Raw genomic sequence first — 22,994 nt, forward strand, 5'->3', positions numbered from 1 at the left:
GCTGAGGCTGAATAGTATAGTCATATAAAAAAGACAATAAAAAAAAGTAAAAAAAAGGAGAACCTTACCACTATCCAGGGGATTACTGATGATTACAGCTATAAATGTTTAAGAAGAAATTTGCCTACAGTGATACTGAAATTGCACATCCAGGAACAAAGAAATAATTGTAATATGAAATGATCAGCTCCTCAGACTACCTAGGTGATGGATGATAAGTAACTGAAAGTTTGTGTTTCACTAAAATTTAGGAGTGGTTTTCCTAAAATTGAGTTAATAATCTCTTTGGACGCATTTCACAATTTTTTAAACTTAAAATATTATAATTTGTAACTCTCTGGGGACTCCCAGTTTTACTTGGAATAATATATACAGAATAAACTGAAAGGAGCTTTGAAATATTAAAATTAGGTAAAGCAATAGGTATTTGGTAATACCTAGATTAAAATAAAGCAATTATTTGATGATTCAACCAAGTCCAAGACCCAAAGACCGAGATTGCTACATCTAAGTTTCACAAAACTTATGATACTTCTTTCAAGAGGTAGAGTTTAACTTCCCTCCCTTTGAGTGCAGGCTGGACTTAGTGACTCACTTCTAATGAATAAAATATGGCAAATGTGATGGCGTTTGACTTTGGAGATGAGGTCATAAAAGGCATGAGCCTTCCTCCTTGCTCTCTGTCTCTTGGGTCACTCACTCTGGGCAAAGCCAGGTGACAAGTTATGAGGTCCCACAAGCAGCCCAGTGGAGAAGTCCACACAGCAAGGAACTGAGACCTCTAGTCAATAGCTGTATGAGTGAGCCATCTTGAAAGCAGAGCCTCCAGCCCAGTCAAGATTTCAGTTGATTCAGCCAAAGCCAATGCATTACAGCAACCTCAAGAGAGACTTCAAACCAGCACCACCCACATAGTGGCTCCCAGATTCCTGATCCATAGAAACTATGTGAGACAATAAATGTTTATTGTTTTAAGATACTGAATTTTGGGGTTAATTTGTTATACAGCAATAGATAACTAATTCATGTAATTCCATCTATAGAACTCATTCATTTATGAATAGATTCACAAATTCAAACACTTATTTAATAGAGTGAAGCAAGTTATAAATAATAAAGTGTGTCAGGTGTGATAAAATCCAATGGCTCAACGTGATAGTAAGTAGCAACTGAGTCTAGAGTTCAGTATCTAGACTTACTTGAGGGTGGCAGAAAGTATGATAAAACCAGAGAGAGCTAATTGTCCACTTGAGGTAGAACACCTCTCACCTCCACTTATTTTTTACCATAAGGAACATTAACAGGTTGTGCCAGACATTTCATTTTTCATGAGAAGCAAGAAATCTAGATTTGTTGTTGTTGTTGTTGTTTAAATCTTGAAATTTAAAGATGTTACCAAATTATCACATTACAAAAATACCATGCAGGCCAACATACTGCACATATAGGCTAACTGTGAAGGCTAACACTCTACAAACCAAGAAAACTAACAAATAACAAAAACACCACCACAACAATCATCTGTGTGCAGTGCCATCCCAGTGGCACCACCTAGTTACCACCTCTGGTTCAGTCATCTTTTATGCTGGTGATGTTGAATTGTAGAGTGAAAAGGATAGAGCTAAGGCAGCTAATGCCCAGTTGTACCATTGGAGGGGACTTGGTAGAAAAAAATAATAATAATCTGGGAGAGCTGGCATAACCTACAGAGGTGAGCAGGACATATGATTTCTCACCAAGCTTTTGTGGTCTTGTTTGACCAGACCTTGTATTCTGCCTGAGGTATATACAAATGAAGAGCATACAAATGTGAGGTCAACTTCTTATTTGAGTTCAACTGTTGACAAGGAAATGTAACTTCTAAATGTAGAGCTTGCACCCTAACAGCAATGGATACTCAATTCCATTCATTCTTTCAATGTATATTCACTACCATATGCCATATGCCAGGCACTGCTATATATGGTGGTGAGAATCCTAACTTCATCAAATTTGCAGAAAAGCAAGGAAGACAGACACTAAGGAGGATGGAAAATGCATAGAATTATAGGTAACTGTTAAGGACCAAAAAAAGAGAAAAAAAGGACAAAGCAGGGAAAAGAAATAAAAAAGTATATAAAAAGATATAAAAAGGTAAAAAAGTATATAAAATTTTAGGTTTTAGGTTGAATGGCCCAGAAGAGTGAAAGAATGTGAACCAACAAAAACTGTTTTAGTTGTTCATTTGGTTTTCAGTTGTGTTATTAAATGCATTGTCTTAAAAAATATTTTTAAAGTAATTTAATTATATCAAAATAAACCTTCACAGGTGATTCTGATAATTTACCAGGTTAGACATCTTTTAAGTTGACCATGGTTCAAATACAGTATTGTCTGTGATTCACCTTTTCTCCAGTGAGTCACTTGGTCAGAAGTGATTTACACATCGTGTACAATGGCTGTTTGATGAGGACTCTTAACACCGTTTACTCTGGACTGAATGTTCGTGTTCCCCCAGATTCATATGTTGGAGCCCTAATGTGATGGTATTAGGAGGCGGGGCCTTTGGGAGGTAATTAGGTCATGACATTCAAGTTTCCATAATGGGATTAGTGTCCTTCTAAGAAGAGACCAGAGAGCTTGCCTCTCTGTGGTGTAAGATTACAGCAAGTAAGTGCTGACATCCTGATCTTGGACTCCAGTCTCCAGAACTGTGAGAAATAAATTCCTGTTTTTTAAGTCACTTAGTCTATGGTATTTCTGTTAGAGCAACCCAAACTAACTAAAATACCATTCCAGTTAGCTGATATAAGCTGACTAGCCTATAAACTTTGAACATCAGATTCTTCCCCATTTTAAAGGATGACCTTGTCAATTTTCTTTTCCCAAATGTCAGAGCTAACAAATAAAATAGTTGCTGCTTTAAAATACAATAGCTGGTAGCTCTAAAATTATATCTACTACTTATTTTTCTTAGATAATTTTTCTCAGTATTTAGCAGTTCTTTTTAAATAATTTTCTTTTATTTCAGTTTCATGATATAATAAGATTACTCTAAAACATTTTCTTACATGATGTCCAAGAGGTTTGTGTTATAAAATAGTGTATAGTCAACTATGTTATATTTAACTATTGATTACCTAGTTTTCAGATACAGAACTTTTTTGTTTGTTTCTATTCACCTTTTCCTCATAACATTTGGCATTTTCCTGGTCATTAATGTCTGCAGGAGACAGTGAGGTAATCGCAAATTAATGAAGTTGCTTTTCACTGCCTTTAAGAGGAGAAGGAGGTTAAAACTATTGACTAAAATTAGTGTTTGTGGGTTATTTATGGGTTATATTTAACATACTGTTCCTTTTCACTGTCAGCATATGCAGTATGAGAGCAGACTGCATATATTGTATCCACATTGAAGAGAAAGTTAGAAACATCAATTCATGGAACTGAAAGAAAATATACAAATAAAGCAAATGTACTGGCAGAAATGGGCTGAATAATTTTTAGAGAAAATTAAGATGGAATTTGGGAAATAGCAGGATGGTAACTTAGTTGTATTTTGTACTTTTAGGGTGAGGAAGGGAAGACCTGGGGCAAACGGACCACAGATTTAAAATAAAAATGAGGATATATATTATTCAATTATAGAATGTAAATTATTCAAGCAAACTTGAAATATGCATGCCTGTATGGCAATTGTGGATTTAGTGGTCAGCATCTTATTCAATCATAGGTGACCTTCATACAGTCCATTAAAACGTGTCATGTAGTAATTTGTCAAGTTTTACTAGGGCAAGAGTTTGAGTCCTGGGCACTACAAGGGGTATGGGTTTGAATTTAAACCTTCACCCCACGCTCACACCTCATGAGCTTTTTTTTCATTAGCTCATATATTACTCCATTGTATATACAGTATTCCCATTGAGATTCAAGTATACATCTACTCTTTTTGTTTCATTTTGTGGTAAATATGATCTTTGGAAATTGTTCTTACCATAGTATTTGTAAATGGGAATTCTGAAGTTAACATGGCAGGTCCTTCTTGAATGTCAAGGGGTATATATATTAGTAGCCTTCTTTATGTGATTAAATCATAGACTTTTATAATTAAATGTAACCTTAGAGATCTTTAAAGTTATTTTGTCAGTTGAGGAAGTGTACTTCAGATTCCTGTTCCTACTATTCACTGACCAGCTGTGGCTATGGGACAACTACTGAACTCTATGCCTTAATTTTCTACTCTGCAAAAACATGAGCTTTGACCATATGAGCTACAAAGTTTTAAAAACTTGTATGATTTTGTCACTAATGGGTTGATCCAGAGTGCAGGAAATTGTTTAAAATAAACTATTATCTAAGTTGAAGTAATATAGGAGAAGCAATAAAGACTGGCTAAAAATAAAATTTATGTGTGAAGTTATGTTAATCAGAGTTCATACTAATCTGTTTTAGAAGTTGGGCAAAGTTATTGTTTTGACTTTTAGTTGAGAATTTGGTGGATGTTTACAACATAGGATTGCTTAAAGTAATTGTTTTAGAATGGGTTTGTACTTTTTATAAATATCTAAGTAACTAACTTCAACACTCATCTGATCTTAGAATCACTTGCAAAAATTGGCAAACTTCTCTTTAAAATAAAAGGAGCTTTGAATCACAGGTAAAGGCAAAAGCAAAACAAAAACAAAAAACCCTACACATTTTCTATGAATACCTAAGCCCTCTCAGTTGACTTTTTCTGTGTTATCAATCACAGTTTAAATATATTATACTATTGATCTGTTTCAAGTAGCAATTTGCCAGAATAGGCTTAATATGTAAATATTAGAAGGATATTGAACTTTGGCTACAGTTAGGATCGATCAAGGAGGAGAAAAAGGCATATTCTATGTGCACTTTCAGTCTCTTGTCAGAAACAAACTCAGCCCTGTAACGAGTAAAAAGTTGTCTTCTCTTGACTTGGTTATGAACACTTTTATTTTAAGTCAGTGTTAACAAAATAATCACTTCCCTTTAGGGAGCCCTTGAAAGCCTTTACCAAATGTACCCCTTAAGGACATTTGTTCATACTTTTCATAGGTTCACTTCACAAAATTGAAGTCATCATAATAGGTGCTGTGAACATTCTCAGCACATGGATAGTTTGCCATGGGAAACCAAGGCTGTCAGATTAAAATGCTTCCAGAATTGTCTGAATATCAGAGAAGGTCATATTTATTTGCTTGAGAATGAATACAGTGTTAATATTGTTGGGGATTAAATGTTTTGAGTGTTCCCACTGGAGTTTCTACAGCAAAGCACAATCATCTAATCTCTTTGCTGACCGAAAAAAATTCTAAGCTTATTGGCAAAAAAATTAGTCTTTACCTACACTAACACTTAAGCTCGCTACACTAATTTCTGAATGATATGCTTTTATCATTTGTATCTGTATTCTTTCAGCAAATTATTTGGTGTAATGACATTTAGAATTTATTAAAACGTATGTAGCACTCAATTTACATACTTGTATATTTCCTCAAATAATATACTTTATAAATAATAATAGAAATATGAAAAGTGTGTATACAATAAACAACCCAGTAAAACTGGCATGCAGAAATCATCAAAAACCTTTTTTTTCTACTTTACTTCCTAAGATAAATTACTATGGCAAGTTGTCATGACATCTATGAAACATTATAAATGATAGCAAGTGACAGGCTGTAAGTCTGGTGCATTTAGTCTTGCTAAGATCCTTAGACTGAGCACTTGCAGATTCACACTGAAATCTAGCCTGAAAGGATTCTATATGTTATATTCTTATTAAAAGGTGACGAGTCTGATAACTTGAAAGTTCTTGACTTCAATAGCCCACCTTAAGAAGTCATTTCCTCTGTTTTGTACAAGGCAAGTCCATTTTACATGTTGTCAAGTGCAGGGTTTTTTGTTTTGTTTTTTAATAATAGCTTAATGAATATTTTTCTCCCTCTGAATGTGCAAAGAAGCTGAAACTTAGTTTCAAAGGAGTTCTTACTTCTTATGAGACTCTTCCCTCCCTTCCTTCCTTTTCTTTCTTTTAATCTTCCCTCCCTTTGGCTGTTCCTTAGATTGCCAGTTTTCCTTTTATATCTGATAGCTTTGCCCCTTTATTTGCTTTGTTGTTTATTTGTTTTCCTTTCACAGTCTAGTTAGATACTAACATTTTATTTGGGCTACTAAAACTTCTTCCCACTTTTCGTATCTCCGATCCCCAAACTATTAAGACCTGCAAGGTTCAGACCTCCTGTGGCACCCGCCTACCCCTCCTTAGCCATAACATTTCAGAGGCTGGAATAAGCACTCACAACTTACTCTGAGATGCTCATTTTTTTCTCTCCTTTTCATTCACCAGAAGTTGTTTGTCACAATATTATCAGTTTTCCCTTATAGATAAATGAAACTTAAGGTCAATAAGTTTTGTTAAAACCCAAAGCATTATTTGCCCCACCTTATAGATAAAGAAATAGGGTCAGTAAGATTTGTGAAAACCCTGTCCTCTGAGACTCAAGCTCAGAGATCCTGATTCAAGTTAAGTGTGGTTTCCATTACCAGGAAGAGCCTTCCTTATCATAACTATACTTTTCATTTGATCTTCCTCTACCCCTGAGCTGCAATACATCCAGGCAAACTGTTCCCCTATATCTGATCATGTCCTACTTGTTTCCATTTGTCTTGCTATTCCTTGTTCTTTGACTGCCTTCCATATTTATCAGCCACCCTAATGGGTGAAATATCACCTTTCAAGGCCTCCTTCAACTATACCTCAGTGATTTGAAACATTTCCTTTCTCTGAACCCCTTTGTATTTTTCTAATGTAGTGGAATATTCTTTGTCTTTTCTAATGAGAGAAAATGTCTCACTTTTCCGTAACTTGGGACTGCATTTTATTCATATATGCATCATTCATGATACACAGCAAGATGCTTTGCACTGAGTACATTTTATTATGTAACAGTAGAGTGTATGAATAAGTAAAACAATGACCATCTACACACCAAACCTCTACCACAGCAATCAAAATATATTTTCAATCAAAGCAGGCAAATGCTTATGTAGAGTGATCACAACCATAAATATACTGTACAATTTAAATATATATAGAAATAAATATTAAAGGAAAATACTTTGAAATATAAGGATTTGAATTGTATTGGGAAGAAAATGAATAACATTAAGTGTATACAACAATCATTTCCAACATGTATTCTACATACATGTGTATATAGAAATGCAAGAAAAGAAGAGCCGTATTGAATAATGTTTGTTCTCAAAGGAACTAAACAGCTTCATGGAGGAAGATTAAGAAGAAGGAAGAAAAAAAAAGAATACCCTAAAACACACACAAGTGAAAGTTCCAAAACAAAACAAAAACTTTGATGTTTGGAATGTTTTAGTCTCTCAAAGGTAGTCTATCACAGTTGGGCCTAACAGCATTATTCTCTTTAATGATAATAATTGATAGTCTAGATAAATAAAGCATTCTAGTATTTAATTTACAAATCTTAACTCATGTAATTCTCTCAGTCCCCTGAGACAGGTACTATTAACACTGCTTACTCCAGAGCTCCCAGCCAAGGTTCAGCCAGCCTAAATTAATCGCTCACAGTTACCTGGTTAATAAATAGTGTAGCAAGCTTTCAAATCCATTATTCTTAGTCTTTAAAGCTTGAGTTTCTTCCAGGAATGTGTCTTGTAGCTATAGTTAACACTGAGATATATGTGCACTGAGATGTATACAAGAATATATGTGTTACTTGTAATTAAAAAAGGCTGGGGAAAAAACCTACATGTGTATTATAAAGGACTAGCCAAATGAATCATGAATTGTTCATGTAGAGTGAAATATTATGCAGCTATTAAAAATTAGGTAAATCTATATATTGATTTGAACCATTCTCTAGAATATATTTTTAATTGAAAATTGGTTCAAAAAGCCTATACAGAATGTTCCAATTTTTATCATATGTATGCATTTCTTTAAATTTATATATATATTTTAATAATGTTCTTTTATCCATTATGCTGCACTGTTTATCTCAATAACTATTGTTTAGAGAGTGTCTACTCTCCAAATTTACACGTTAGTACTAATAGACACAGTTACCATGCAAAGGAGATATTGAAACTGCAGTGTTGCCTCTGAAAACATTGTGGGTGGTTCAAGGTCTAAGCTGGGTCTGTAACATAATTCTGTCTATCTCCAGAGTTAGATTTCTTCTCACTATGCCAGTGATTCTCAAACCCAGGGTGATTTTGTCTACCAGGGAATATTTGTCAGTGTCTGAAAACATCACAGCTGCTGGGAAGAAAGTGTTGCTACTAGCATTCTAGTGGGTAAAAAACAGGAATACTGGTAAACATCCTACAAGGCACAGTAGGGTCTCCCATAACAAAGAACTGTTTGGTCTAAAATGTCAGTAGTGCCAAGCTTGAGAAACCCGCTCATACCAAAAAGATTCCTTCTTTTTTTTTTTTGCGGTACATGGGCCTCTCACTGTTGTGGCCTCTCCCGCTGCAGAGCACAGGCTCCCAACGCGCAGGCTCAGCGGCCATGGCTCATGGGCCCAGCCGCTCTGCGGCATGTGGGATCCTCCCGGACCGGGGCACGAACCCGTGTCCTTTGCATCAGCAGGCGGACTCTTAACCACTGTGCCACCAGGGAAGCCCCAAAAAGATTCCTTCTTATCCTCAGAGACCAATCACCTGTATGAAGCCTGATATTGTGACTGTTGGCCTATCATCACAGATTTTTGTTAAAATAGAAAGCCTTAAAAATATATAAATAAAAACAACTCCCTGGTGTTTATAAAAGCTGCTGGTATCAAATTGTCTTGGAAAGATAGGGTGGCAGAGAAGAGAGTGGCAATACACTTCTTTTATGTTTGTTTTCTTTCTTTTAAATGTAACTTAATGAAAAAGAGTCAGGATTTTCTTCTCATGCTTCTATTTATACTTATATATTGTATCATGATAGAGCATACTCATCTGTCACAGTTTTGATTCATTCACCCATTCAACAATTTGTCAAGTGACTATTTTGAGCCAGACACTATTTAGGTGCTAGGTAAACAGCAGGGCATAAAGCAGGTAACAATTCCATTACTATAAGGGGCCGGTATTCCCAGTGTAGGAAGAGTGTACAGTTGACCCTTGAACAACACAGATTTGAACTACATGGATCCACTTATATGGGGATTTATTTCAATAATAAATACTACGGTACTACACAATCTGCAGTTGGTTGAACCCTTGGTTGCAGAATTGCAGGTAAGGAGGAACCACATAGTCGGAGGGATGACTATAAGTTATACCCAGATTTTCAACTTCCATGAGGGCCTGTGCCCCTAAACCCCAAGTTTTCCAAGTGTCAGCTGTAAAAGCAAATAAACAAGTGAAATAAAATTTGTCAGGTGGTGAAAGACACTAATGGAGAAAATTCAACCAGGGCATAAGAATAGAGAGTGCTGACTTGGGTTGGGAGAGAGGAACCAGAAAAATTATAATTTTAAGTAATGAGGTCATGGCAGTTTTCACTGGGAAATGGTAAGTGAGCAAGAATCTGTAGGAAGTGAAGGAGTGAGTTATTCACGTATCTGGGGGGAAGAACATTTAAGGAAGAGAGAGAAAATAGGAAATGCAAGTTTACTAATGGACCATATTTTCAAATACTTTTTGCTTTTAAAAGAGTTTTTTTGTTTTTGTTTTGTTTGCTTTTTGTTTTTTTAATGCTCTAGGCATCCAACTTACTTTCCCCCTCCATGGAGCTTTTACTATGTTTAAAAAATACCTGATGTGTACATGTAATTTTACTGCTGTCATTGAACTCATCTACTAAAATAGTATATACAGTTAATTTACGCATATAATATGAGCTAAAAGTAGTCATCTACAATAACTTTACTTCTCTAAAGGAAAGCTTTTAGTTTTCGTGTGTATGAAATTCTTAATGATGTTGAAATTAGTTCTGCCCCATGTGTTTTTCTTTATTTCCAATTTATTTTATACAAAGTTGCTATTAATGATTATGCATTTTAATAAGAAAGAACTTCCTAGTAAATATGATTTTTCAAGCTGTTATGGTGTATGTTTATAGAAATAATAAACGATAAATCAGTCATATGAAGAAATTAATTATAGTTTTTTAGAACAAACAACTTCGTAGAACTAGTTTGTTGCTTTAATTTCAAATGTTCTAAAATTAAAAGCTTGAATGATTTACATGTTTATGAAATTGTATTATGCCAGTTAAAATTATCTAGATTTAGGAAAATTATTAACATATTCTTTAAAAAAAGGTTGACTTTTTTTGAGAGAGTGATCTCTAGACACCAGAGTATACATTTGTAAAATATTACTCAGTAGAAAGCATTCATGAAACATGGTCTATAATGCTTGAGAATGGTTCTTTTAATGGAGTCTTTAAAACATATCAGAAAAAATAATGCCAGTTTCTATCACGAGGATTGAAAAAAATGTGAATTCTCTTAGATATATGAATGATCACCAGTACAATTAAATTAGGTATTTATATAATTATTATTGTCATGTTTATACCTGAATTATGTAAGCAAGTTCTACTTAAGAAAATACAAGTGATGAAAAGCTGGACAAATAACATATCATTTAAAAAGATTCAAACGATAACTTATTTACTTAAAAATCGTGTTTATAACCACTTTTCAGCAAAAGATTCAGTGATTTAATTGTTACACGTATATTGCATTTCCCTCTGTAATTTGATATATACAAACCAGTTTATTTCAAATTCACTATAATTATGCTGTATATCTTAAGTGATTCTGCTTTCAAATCATACTTTTTAAAGAGGGGTAATTTACATTTTAGTGTACACTGCACAATGTCACTTAGTTCAAAGAACTTCAAATACAGCCACCTAAATTTTCTAAGCCGTCAGTCTTCTAATTGCTATAATACTATTCATTAAAGTAACAGTAATATATGAAATATATCCAGGCAATTTTCCCAGTATTAAGTATAGGACATAGTTGTCTTCTCTAAGTACTCAAGCCACCATTAATGAAAACTAATAGCCCATCAAAGTTTACATTAAAGTAAAATGAGAAATCTCCAAAGGACTATATATGATTCTATTCCAGCAATTTTTGTCACCTTAAATTGCTGTGTTCCAATATGTTACACTTCTTAATGCTAATTACCTTACAGAATGGATAAATACTACAATTGCAAAGTACATCAAGTACTATTTTTTTAACCAAATTATAATTAGTGATCAGAGAACGGTCTCATTAACATAAATGGAATAATTAAATCATCTCAGCTTTACCATACTTAAAAGCATTAAATAGTGATCGTTTCCCTTTTGTAAACTACTAAAGGTTAACTTTCCTGGAGTCACTTTCAGGAAAAAAAATTACATTATTCATGTTTATGGCATTAAAACAAGAATAAATTTGAAAATGTATAATTTTTTGAGTAGAGATATAATTATTTTATATTGCCCCATGTCTCCCCTTTCATTTAAAAAGAAGAAATAGTAAATGTTTACATTGGGAAAAGATGTAGTATGCTTTAGATTTATGATAGAATTTTGAGTTAATATAATTCAACAACATTTTAATTAGAGCTAGAAAATTAATCAAAAGAGTCAAAGAGGTCATTCCAGAAGTCTGCCCATATACTGTAGGCATTATCTCATGTTGGAATATAACAAATAGCTTGGAATCATATGATGATCTGGTGAGTAGTATTCATTTCAACTGAGTTGAACAATCAGACCTGAGTCCTTTTACTTCAGTAGTCCTGCTTATTCTTGGGGGATACATTCCAAGACCCCCAGTAGATGTCTGAAACTGAGGATGATACCAAATTCTATAGACTGTTTTTTTTCCTATACATACATACCTATGATAAAGTTTAATTTATAAATTAGGCATAGAAGGAGATTAACAATAATAACTAATCATAAAATAGAACAATTATAAAAATATTTTGTAATGTTATGTGAATGTGGTCTCTCTCTCTTCTCTCTCAAAATATTGTTGTGTAATACCTTTCTTCTGGTGATGATGTAAGATGATAAAATGACTATGTGATGAGGTGAGGTGGGGTGAATGGCACAGGTAGTGTGAGATAGCATTAGGCTACTACTACCTCTGAGTATCCAGCACAAGGAGAATCATTAGCTTTGGGTGATCCTGGATCACTGAGTGATGACTACATATATGGTTGGATGTCAGGAACAGACTATGTTGATGGTTGGGGACCCCAGCCTGGATGGAGCAGGACTGCACAAGATTTTGGCATGCTGCTCAGACCAGTGTGCAATTTAAAACTTATGAATTGTTTATTTCTTGAATTTTCCATTTAATATTTTCAGATCTTGGTTGACCTTGGATAACTGAAACCATGGAAATTGAAACCTCAGATAAGAGGGAATTACTGGATTTGGCAGTTTTGTTCAACACAAATTAGACTTGGATAGATGGCATCTGATCACAGAGGATTTGGGGGTGGTGGTGTCATATATACCTCGATTTAGGTAAATTTTAAAAATAACAATAATAATTTGTACTTGAGCATCAATATCAAATTTCTGTTTTTTCTCTTTTCATAATCAGTATCAGCACAAAGTTGAAATAAATGTCTGCATCAATTTAATTCTAATTAATAAGGTTCCATATTTAAAGTATAACCGTTGAAGGAATATCTTCAGTAGTATGGGGAAAAAGTGACTATAAATCATGTGCACCTTTAAAAAATCATATGCTTTTAGTTTTGTTTTGTGTGTGTGTGTGTGTGTGTGTGTGTGTGTGTGTGTGGTACACGGGCCTCTCACTGCTGTGGCCTCTCCCACCGCGGACACGCAGGCCCAGCGGCCACGGCCCACGGGCCCAGCCGCTCCGCTGCATGTAGGACCCTCCCGAACCGGGACACGGACCCACGTCCCCCACATCAGCAGGCGGACCCTCAACCACTGTGCCACCAGGGAAGCCCGCTTTTGGGTTTTTAAATTGTGGGTATAATCGTTCTATATATGTAGATTTTGATGTATCAAAGATGGACAGTATGCAAAAGGCCGGTGATGAGATTATTCTGTGCTGAATTAACTAATCATGAGATTATCTGTGGGAGGAAAAAAGATTCTGTTATTTTAGAGATTAAGAGCTTTGTAGGAGGACTCATGAATAATACTTGTGACATTTTAAGGACTGCTAAGATTTCAATTTGGAAGAACATTTTTTGTTTTTTTTAAAAATGGATCTGACCTCATCATCTGTAATATTGCCTTTAATGGAGGCAAAATTATCGAGACTTCTTAAGTTAGAATACTTCTTATATTTCCATTGGATGGACAATAGATTACATAAAAGCTGCATAGTTATAGAACATAGTCATAATATATACTATCAGGAAAATTTCAAAATTATTTAACCATATTCTACTATTTGAAAATTTATCTGGAAAACCCCCTTGAAACATGTTTTTCTTTTTTTGAAATAGCCAATATACCTCCAAATCATTTCCATGCAAATTAAATCTAAGCATTCATGTATTTTTTTCTCTCATGATATTTTGCCATCCATATTTTTCAGAGGGAATTCTGGTGGTGAGAAATCTAGTCAAAGTTGGAAAATACTTGGTGTAGAATGACAAAAATCACATCTCCAGATCATCTTACCATTCCTTCTTCTTAAAAAATCTTTTATCAAAAAGGTTACCAGTTTGTTTTAAATCCCCAATATAATGAGAACTGTATGCATTTGCAAATTCAGAGTTGCATTCTTTATTCGGGAACATTATATTATGATTTATTTCTAGTATACCAAGTCCTTATCTCATGGATTTCCAGGTATGAAAATGAGGGCACAATTAAGTGATCACATAGGGATGCTCATTCTGAGTTTCTTTATAAAAAGCACATGCATTTTTTTTTATGATTCACATTTAAAATATGACATTTGTGATTTAATAAATTACAAAATAAAGGATTATAGGATGATGCTCACTTTACAAATCACAATTTTTAAAAACTTTCTGATTCAAGAGTATGCTCCAGCTGGCAGCTATCCCGTCCAATTCAATTGAAAGTATTGAGTTGAAATGACATAATACTTTGGTAACATTATTTAAATGGGCAACATTTCCCCCTGAAATCTGCTATAACATGGAGGTTTTATATGTTTTTATTTTCAAATGAATAGATATATTAAATTATTTGGGAAAGACAGGAACATGGCAAATGGGAGCACCAAAGATCATTTATTTGTGACAGTATTTATTTTTTAACCTTTTCCCAGTAATATATTTATATTTACACTCACATATATATTTCTAGTCTGTAAATTTTACAGTATTAATCATTTGGCAGTGTCAAGAGTTGGGTAGTAACTACAATGACATTCATATTTTAATAATAAGGACAGAGTAATAAATTATCTAGGATAGAATAGCCATTTGAAGTAATTTTTAAAATATCGGAACCTTCTAATATACAGTGTGCTCAAACCAGAATAAAATACTAATTCATTGATTCTTATATGATATTAAAAGAAAACATTGCTCAAGAAGCACACTGTAAAAATGATTTTAATTAACTGAAATCAAAATTTAATATTAATGCTAATCAGTAAGTGATTTTAGAAATGGACAGAATAGAATTATTTAAAGATATCAGTAATTTTTGTTGTTGAACTCTGGTTTAAAATTTTATCTAGAAAATTTTAATTTTATGACATTTAAAAAAATTATATATAAACTTCCTTTCAATTTTAATTTGTCATAAACATTGATTTCTAGGTCAATAAACATTTCTACAATATCATTTTAATGTTTATACACTTTGTACAATGTTTATATACTATATAGTTATATATTTAAATAATTACCTATATATAAATATTTAATTTTTAGGTTTTCTTTTGGAAATTATAAATATTGTGATGACTACCCATATAACTAATTATTTGCAGAATTTAGGGTATAGTGTTAGATGTCACATTTCTGAGTCAAATGGTTTACACGTTTTTAAGGCTCTACCATTAATCATTATTTGCACTCATAGGCATTCTGTCAGTTGATGAAAGCAGTACTATTTTTCCCAGCCCCTGCTCCCACATTTGCAATATCTGGTTAGATACCTAGTTTTCTTTATTTCATTCAGAGTCGCATAGTTCTCAGACCCTTCTACATCATGATTTTCATCTTCTAAGCCCATTTCCTGTTTTTCAAAGTCTTCACAAAACTGAAAACCAAGACCTGAACATAATGATAAGGATATATTTAGGACAAGGTCTACTGAGATTAATACTTCCTGGGCACTGTTTACAGAATTTGGTTACCAGGAACAGAGACTTTCACTCTGGCTATCTCAAGTAGGGAGAAAATGTCTATTATAAAAATACATGTGACTCCAAAATGAAACAGAAATTTTAACAAAATCCTATATTAGAAGCCATAGAATGCCTGTCATACAGACAGACTGGGAAGGTCAATCTGATACAAGGCAATTCTAGGGACTTCAGCACAGAAGTTAATGGATATTTTCTCCTAACTGACTCATGGTCAACTATGGCCCCTTCAACCCCATCTCAAAATGAGTAGAAGTTATAAGGGGGAGAAAAGAAGTATATATATGTGTGTGTATATATCTATGTGTGTGTGTGTTTGTGTGTGTGTGTGTGTATACATATATGTATATATATATACATATATATATATGAAGAGAGAGATGTAGACATAGAGCTTAGGTGAATAAAAGTAAGTGCATGAGAGATCCCAGAGATTGCTATTCTGTCAGAACAAAATAGCACCGTATTTTTTAAAATTTCACATTAATGTGATTCCAAGTCCCAACCTGCTCAGAATATCAGGAGGTTCAATCTTTTAGTAAGATTACCTACCTTAAAATTTTCCCAACATGATTAGACTTGCTTATTTTGATTTTATTTATTTAAAAATTTTGAACATATGAGTTTAATTACCTGCTAGACCATCCAGATGGAAATATGTGATAAAAGGATGGAAGCAAGGGTCATAAACTTAGAAGAGATGCAGGTATTTTTAGACCAGTTTAGGATTAGACATTCACTGACTGGATTATTTTTAACATTTATAATAGAACTTTTTTACCAAAATAAAATAGTGTATTAAAAGTTACATCCAGAGTCCCTCCCATCGGGAAACTTGCACAAGTCTCTTAGATAGCCTCATCCACCAGAGGACAGACAGAAGAAGCAAACAGAATTACAGTCCTGCAGCCTGTGGAACAAAAACCACATTCACACAAAGATAGACAAGATGAAAAGGCAGAGGGCTATGTACCAGTTGAAGGAACAAGATAAAACCCCAGAGAAACAACTAAATGAAGTGGAGATAGGCAACCTTCCAGAAAAAGAATTCAGAATAATGATAGTGAAGATGATCCAGGACCTCGGAAAAAGAATGGAGGCAAAGATCGAGAAGATGCAAAAAATGTTTAACAAAGTCCTGGAAAAATTAAAGGACAAAAAACAGAGATGAACAATACAATAACTGAAATGAAAACTACACTAGAAGGAATCAGTAGCAGAATAACTGAGGCAGAAGAACGGATAAGTGACCTGGAAGACAGAATGGGGGAGTTCACTGCTGCAGAACAGAATAAAGAAAAATGAATGAAAAGAAATGAAGACAGCCTAAGAGACCTCTAGGACAACATTAAATGCAACAACATTCGCATTTTAGGGGTCCCAGAAGAAGAGAGAGAGAAAGGGCCAGAGAAAATATTTGAAGAGATTACAGTCGCAAACTTCCCTAACATGGCAAAGGAAATAGCCACCCAAGTCCAGGAAGCGCAGCCAGTCGCATACAGGATAAACCCAAGGAGAAACACGCTGAGACACATAGTAATCAAATTGGCAAATATTAAAGACAAAGAAAAATTATTGAAAGCAGCAAGGGAAAAACAACAAATAACATACAAGGTTAACCCATAACCTTAACCCATAAGGTTAACAGCTGATTTCTCAGCAGAAGCTCCACAAGCCAGAAGGGAGTGGCATGATATACTTAAAGTGATGAAAGGGAAAAACCTACTACCATTATTACTCTTCCCAGCAAGGATCTCATTCAGATTCGATGGAGAAATCAAACAAAAGCTTTACAGACAAGCAAAAGCTAAGAGAATTCAGCACCACCAAACCAGCTCTACAACAAATGCTAAAGGAACTTCTCTAAGTGGGAAACACAAAAGAAGAAAAGGACCTACAAAAACAAACCCAGAACAATTCAGAAAAAGGTCATAGGAACATACACTTCGATAATTAGCTTAAACGTGAATGCATTAAATGCTTCAACCAAAAGACACAGGCTTGCTGAATGGATACAAAAATAAGACCCATCTATATGCTGTCTATGAGAGACCCACTTCAGACCTAGGGACACATACACACTGAAAGCGAGGGGATGGAAAAAGATATTCCATGCAAATGGAAATCGAAAGTAAGTCAGAGTAGCACTACTCATATCAGATAAAATAGACTTTAAAATAAAGAACGTTATAAGAGACAAGGAAGGACACTACATAATGATCAAGGGATCAATCCAAGAAGAAGATATGACAATTATAAATATATATGCACCCAACATAGGAGCACCTCAATACATAAGGCAAGTGCTAACAGCTATAAAAGAGGAAATCGACAGTAACACAATAATACTGGGGGACTTTAACACCTCACTTACACCAATGGACAGAATATCCAAAATGAAAATAAATAAGGAAACACAAGCTTTAAATGACACAATAGACCAGATAGACTTAATTCATATTTATAGGACATTCCATCCCCAAACAGCAGATTACACTCTCTTCTCAAGTATGCACAGAACATTCTCCAGGATAGATCACATCTTGGGTCACAAATCAAGCCTCAGTAAACTTAAGAAAATTGAAATCATATCAAGCATCTTTTCTCACCACAATGCTATGAGATTAGAAATGAATTACAGGGAAAAAAACGTAAAAAACACAAAAACATGGAGGCTAAACAGTACGTTACTAAATAACCAAGAGATCACTGAAGAAATCAAAGAGGAAATAAAATATACCTAAAACTTACATCCAATATTGTACAATTTTTTTAAACATTAATTTTTTTTAAAACTGTAAAGTGTTTTGAAAAATATATTCAAAGTACTAAATTTTCATTTTAGATCTTAGTTTATGTTTATATAACAGAATGCCCTCAGTTGATCCAGGTTCACCATAATATCTTTCTCTAAGCCCTTAAGGGTTTATATCTTCCCTTTAAAATGTATAAGTATGTTTTAATTAAGTTGTCATTTACAAAGATATTCTGGAAAAAAATTATTAATTAAACACCTATAAGTTCTTCATCATTTCTGTTATAGTGTAGCAATGTCTCATCTAACCCATAGTGGTCTATCAACTGAGTTAACCTTGATTTCTTAGACACACCTGACTGCAACTCAGAGCAACAGCTGGCTGCAGCTTCTCCACCTCTTTGTTAACAACTGTGTCTGAGACAGACCTTTCTTTGATCTATACATTTTAACTAGTTTTAGCCTCTGAAGAAAGTCTCCTTTCTCATGAACCTGCTTCACCAATTTTGTTTTTTCTTCATTCAATCTTTTTTTTTTGTAAGATTCTCATTCAGAAAATCAGTTTGAAGATCACTGCATGACCCAGTATCAAGTGTTTCAGATCCACATGCATTGATGTTCTTGACAGTATTTTTCAAACACTTACTTCATATTCACTGTCTATGTGTTTAAATTTTTTTTTGAAATTCCAAGCTGGTTCCTTGTGTTGAAGGTGCTGGATTCTCTGAAAAGTTCTAACCGTTCTCTTCATTCTCTACTTTAAGATCTTTTACCACACTGTACAAGAAATTAAATGAAGATCTTGTTTTGCTTAATCATTTTCTCTACGTGTTACACTCATAGGTTGTTTTCTTGTATTGGTTATGTGGGATGATGGTGGATTGACACAGGCCTGTGGAGTGCTAGGTAAAATCACGGCTGAGTTTCCTAGACTTCCCATCTTAAAAATGAAATCTTGGTTTACCTGGAGGAAAGGGAACTCTACGCAGCTCCAGCACTGATCCTCAAATTCCAATTCTCAGATATCACCTGCTTCCTGTCTCCCTCAGCCATCCCCAGAGAGTGCAGAAAACACAAGCAGCTGCAGCTCTCTGCTTACTTTGATTTTAAATGGATCTTCCTATTGTTTGCAATCTCTAAAAGGAATCCAGGGCTACTTCCTGAGGAAGATCTTAATTGCCAACCTTTAGATACTCCCTCTTCTAGCCATGCCTCACTACTTAGCAGAGAGCTTGCACCCAACCTTAGAAATGTCCCCATTTACCACGACTGCCATGGAAGGAGCAGTACCAGGTCACTACTTGCTGCCTTAACCAGGTTCAGTGATGAAACTCAGCATCAGAAATTTGAGACGCCTTTGCTACTTAAAGAAAAAGATCAGTTTTCCAGTGTCCCACGTATTCAGGGATATCAAAACAAAAGAAAAAGAAAAAGAAAAAAGAAAAATCCATGAAACTGCTCAGGTTCCAGGTGATAATAATTCTAGGTGGTCATTTTTTCAATTTATCTCTTTCTCTCTCTCATTCATACACAGCCCTTTTGCCCAAAGCATATCCTAAGCATCAGGGTGATTGAATTGGGGGTATTTCTAGTATCAGTCCCAATTATTTCTAGAACTAGAATTTCTATTAGAATAGGGAGAAGTTATTAATCATTATATATTTAGATTATGCCTTTTCAAGGAGCTAGAGACACAGGGGTGAGAAAAGCAGCTCAAACCCCTATCTTCATGAACTTGCATTAAGCTGGAGTAGATAGTAAATGCATAAAAATTTATGAAAATGTCAGATGGGGAAAAGCAGTGTGAAATAAAAGAGAGAAGAGTTTCCATAAAGTCCTTGCCAAGGAGGTGCTATTTGAGCTTACACTTGAATGGCATGCAAGATCTAGCCTTGTGAAGATGTCTTAGGAAGACCTTTCTGGGCAGAGAAAATAGCAAGTAAAACCCCCTTAAGGCCAGAAAATGCTTGGCAGTTTCTGGCTAATGTGGCTGGAGTAGCAGGAGCTTCATGCCACAGGAGAGGAGGGCCAAGGGTGATGAGATTCTGAAGGACTTGCCTGCTATCGTAAAGACTGAGAAATTCAGTAGCCAGTTTAAGGGTTAAACAGGAGTTTTTAAATCGTGGTTGGTGTTTTTAAATGATTACTCAATGCTGTGTGAAGAATGTACTATGGGAGAGGAAAAGGATGGATGCTGGTGAACTTTAGGAGGCTGGTATAGGAGTTCAGGTGAGAGTTTGTGACAACTTGGACTAGTGTGGTAGCAGTGGAAGTGGAAGCAGTGGAGGTCTTAGAAATAATTTGGAAGTAGGTAATTGGAATATATTTTAGAGGTAAGGTTAAGATCTGCTTTAATTTAGGGTGAGTTTTCTCTCAGTTGCTCCTATTGTACTTCTCCTATTGTGCTCGTAAGGTCAGCTTGGACCTTCAAAACGTCTCAAGACTCTTAAATTACTTTCCCAGTGCTCTGTTCTGCTCCTAATAAGTTAGCAGATATATGTCAGTGTATTAGTCAGTGAGGGCTGCCATAACAAAATCCTACAGACCAGGTGGCTTAAACAATAGAAATTTATCTTCTCACAGTTGTGGAGCCTAGAAGTCCGAGATCAAAGTGTCAGCAGGTTTGGTTTCTCCCCAGGCCTCCTTGGCTTGCATATGACTGCCTTCTCACTGTGTCCTCATGTGGTCTTTCCTCTGTGTTCACATCCCTGGTAAAGTGTCTTCTTATAATGACACCAGCTCTATTGGATTAGGGTCCCACGCTTATGACCTACTGTAACCTTAGTTACCTCTCTAAGACCCTATTCCAAATGTAGTCTACAGTGGAGGTTAGGACTTCAATGTATGGATTTAGGGAGGCGGGGGGGATGGTGGAACAAAACTCAGTCCAAAACAGAGAAGGTCATTATTTAACTTAACCCTCTTTAGACCTTGCTTAAGCTGAGCCCCTTAACAGCAGGGAAATGATTCTTTTAAACCTTTCTCCTAAACAATGCATACGTAAAAGTCAAACAAAGAATTAAGTTGTCTTTGAATGCTGTTAATCACCCTTGTTTACAACAGTTACAAATATAAATTGAAGTTCTAATATTCTATTTTTTCTGTCTTAATAGGCCATTTTATATGTGACTTGAACTTGATCACCTTGGAGTGATCACCACAGGCAATTAGCATTATTCTTTTCCATTGTCAGGAATTACACTACTAATCTCAACCAGCCTCCAGGTGAATGAATCTAACTAGTGGTACGGGGGAGGGAGGAAACAATTTTCTCTCTACCCTCCTAGACTCTTGGCTGATATCCCTTGAAATAAAGGACAGATTAACAAGAGAAAAAAAAGTAATTATCTATGTACAGGAGCCCCATAAATATATAAAATTCAAAAGATGGCTATACTATGGAGGTTTATATACCATTTATTATTTTATATACCATTTATTTCCTGAGTTAAGGAACGGGGTCTATGGCTTCAAAGAAGAGAAGGCAATTCATGGAAAAGTGAGAATAGGAGATGTTTAGTAAACAAAGGTTGCCCTGCCTTGCAGATAACTCTCTGAGATGAAAAAGTTATCTCAGGTAATAGCTCTCTTCCTGGTACAGTCCCACTTTCTAATGTAAATTTTTCATACCAAAAGGGAATTCCTACTCTGTTTTCAGAGCTTCTCATGTGTCTGGTTTTCCTTAAAATTATCAATTCCAAATAATCCAAGCCAAAGGCGCATATTTTGGGGTGACACATTCTGCTAGCCACAAAAGAAGTAGTGTAAAATCATAGAAATACAGTAATTCACCATTAATTCCAGAAAAATAATTCCACACACATTCCAATTGACAGTGGGTAAAAATGTTTTTCTGAATTGTTTATGTATTAGAATCAGTATAGTCACATGTATGTTTTAGATTTTATTTTTTTGACTCATTCTTTCTTTTATTGTATATAGGTACCGATTAGTGCCCTTACTGTTCAAGTCACTTGGCTAACTATTTCATATATTATATGAGTGTAGTAGAATTTTCTTTGATTTACAGATGAGAAGACTAATAATAAGAGTCCAAGTAAGTTGTTCAAAATCAGAGAGGAAGTGTCATAGCCAGATATCAAAGCACATTTGTGACTCCAAGCCACACTCTCTCACCTACTGTAGTGACTTTCAGCCAGCCTTAAAAACCATCCCTGTAACTGGCATTGGCAGATTTATGGAGGATAAGAGTTAATAAGACTAATTCCTCCCCCAAAGAGTCTTTACATTTTAAACACGGAGACAAACATGTAAATAAATATAGGATTAGGAATGCCATAGGATTAAGAATGTTAAGAATTGTACACAGAACAACACAAAGGGTCAGGTGAACCACTTTACGTCTTGGGGACAATCAAAGTTCCCAAACAGCAGTACCATTTGAGCTGAGTCTAGAAATCTGGGTATATGTCCATTATTCAGATAATGGGAGTACAGCTAGGTGTAGCAGTGGAGGCAAGGATTCCACATGGAGGAAGTAAATTGAGGACAAATATAAAAGGGCATAGGATATTAATGAATCATTTTGGAAAATTATATCCACTCTATATTGTCCTATTAACTAGGGTAATGGAAATTGGGTGAATACAGAAAAAACATTGTTCAGACACAATTCAACACAACTGTGATACAAGGTAGATATTTAATTCAAATGTATTTCATTAAAATATTGAAACAGTCTGGCTCTGAGCTGAGTAGGTCTTCTCCTCCTCCCCCTCCTCTTTCTCCTCTTCCCTTTTTCCAATGAAAACAATCTTTTTCATTGAATAAACTCTACTTTTTGTTTTCTAAATATCCCAGCAAGCAGTTATTTGGAGATGCCTTGTTTTTGTCAGCAAATTCTTCCCTCTCACTGTCATTCTCTCCTTCATCATTGCACAAATGCTAGATCA

The 22,994-nt window shown here is 34.8% G+C and overlaps 1 protein-coding gene and 1 pseudogene across 1 annotated transcript in view; one reads left to right on the forward strand and one right to left on the reverse strand.

Moving 5' to 3' along the window:
* Positions 1-22,994, forward strand: part of LRP1B (LDL receptor related protein 1B) — a gene marked incomplete at its 5' end in the record, with an annotated part of 1,013,530 nt that overhangs the window by 426,086 nt on the left and 564,450 nt on the right. The gene's annotated exons all lie outside the window — the stretch shown is intronic.
* On the reverse strand, positions 18,333-19,134 carry LOC103074133 (swi5-dependent recombination DNA repair protein 1 homolog; annotated as a pseudogene).

This window comes from Lipotes vexillifer, unplaced genomic scaffold (assembly GCF_000442215.2).
Source record: "Lipotes vexillifer unplaced genomic scaffold, Lipotes_vexillifer_v1.1 scaffold606, whole genome shotgun sequence".
Lineage (NCBI taxonomy): Eukaryota > Metazoa > Chordata > Mammalia > Artiodactyla > Lipotidae > Lipotes > Lipotes vexillifer.